At 39.4% G+C, this 1330-nt stretch overlaps 1 protein-coding gene across 1 annotated transcript in view; it reads left to right on the top strand.

The window, feature by feature from the left end:
* Positions 1-1330, top strand: part of PIEZO2 (piezo type mechanosensitive ion channel component 2) — a 600576-nt gene that overhangs the window by 162117 nt on the left and 437129 nt on the right. The gene's annotated exons all lie outside the window — the stretch shown is intronic.

Here is a 1330-nt window from a genome sequence, read left to right as displayed (position 1 = left end):
CCTGGTCCGACCATCAGAAAGCAAGAGACCGAGAACTAGAGAGGTGAGGCTCACTGAGCCGTTTAGCTCTCTGCCCTGCTAAACCCCAATTAACCCCACATGTGTTTATTGGCCAGGTTGGCACAATAAACTTTAACTATATCAGCCCTTAATCCTTCTTCCCCCCTACTATTAGGATCTCAGTCCTACCTCACAAATCCAGCTAGTCCAGTGGACATACATCGGTATAGAGGCGAGGTTTCAATTTACGGAATTCAGGATAGACAAACCCCTAATGAATGAATACCAGGATTGTAGGTGAAGGGATAAAAGGGGTGGTGTAAGATATGCATGAATAGCAATACATTATATATTGAGGGTTCAGTGGTATGACAGGGCAGGAGAGGGAAGGATAAAAAAAGAACTGATATCAAGGGACTCAAGAAAAAAGATAATGTTTTGAAATTGTTGGTTGCAATATATTCGCTCAATATGATGGACGCATGGACTGTTATATTATATGTAAGAGCCCCCAATAAAATGATTTAGTAATAATAAAAAAAGAGTGAGGTCAACTGACCAAATATCATATTTCACCATGGTAAAATCCACCATAATCAAGTTTACAATAATCTCTGTCTAATAGTAAAGCTGTTGGAATCCCTTACCTTTGGCTAAAGGAGATCTGTCAGAGACTTAATCTGACTAGAGTCTACAGATGGATTTTTGGCTCCCACTGTTCACCATAGCCTTCTACAAATTGAGTGTCCACAATTTAAGCTCTGCTACTTTTCCATTCATCATATTTGGATTTTGTTGTCATCATCTTTGGATTACAGAGGCTGGTGTGCTTCTTTGATGTAGACTTAGTTAAGGCCTTGCTTAGAGGGTTGTTTGTTTGAATATAAGAAGCCTTTAAGACTGCAGATATTGTTCCCATTGATAGCTGGGTACCATCTACTGTCTTCCCCACACTTTGTTGTAGCACCTTTCAAGCAGGGTCATGTTATAAGAATTAACTGTTCCTGGACTGGAGCTGTATTTTTCCTGTAGTTCTTGAAGTTTGAGAAATACTAAGTATGTTCTTCCCCTTTTGCTTTCTAACTCTAGACACTTGTATCTATCATCTCAGTTCCTCGAGCTGCCATTAGAAATTTATTTTTCAGCTTTTTTACTTTATCACGTCTTCTATTTGCTTTGCCTACTCTGCATTCAAGAGCAAGTCTCAGAGTCTCTTCTGACATCGATTTCAAACTTTGCTGTCTGTCTTTTAAAGGGCCCTGTGCTTTCTTGATGTCATTCTGTCATTAGGTCTGTCGGTAGTGTTCAGAAATTCAAATATGCTCTTGAG

The sequence above is a fragment of the Echinops telfairi genome, unplaced genomic scaffold (assembly GCF_000313985.2).
Source record: "Echinops telfairi isolate 266 unplaced genomic scaffold, ASM31398v2 ScPeMD7_4;HRSCAF=17, whole genome shotgun sequence".
Taxonomy (NCBI): Eukaryota; Metazoa; Chordata; class Mammalia; order Afrosoricida; family Tenrecidae; genus Echinops; species Echinops telfairi.
The sequence above is the reverse complement of the archived record's forward strand: the minus strand, read 5'-3'. Positions and strand labels throughout refer to the sequence as shown.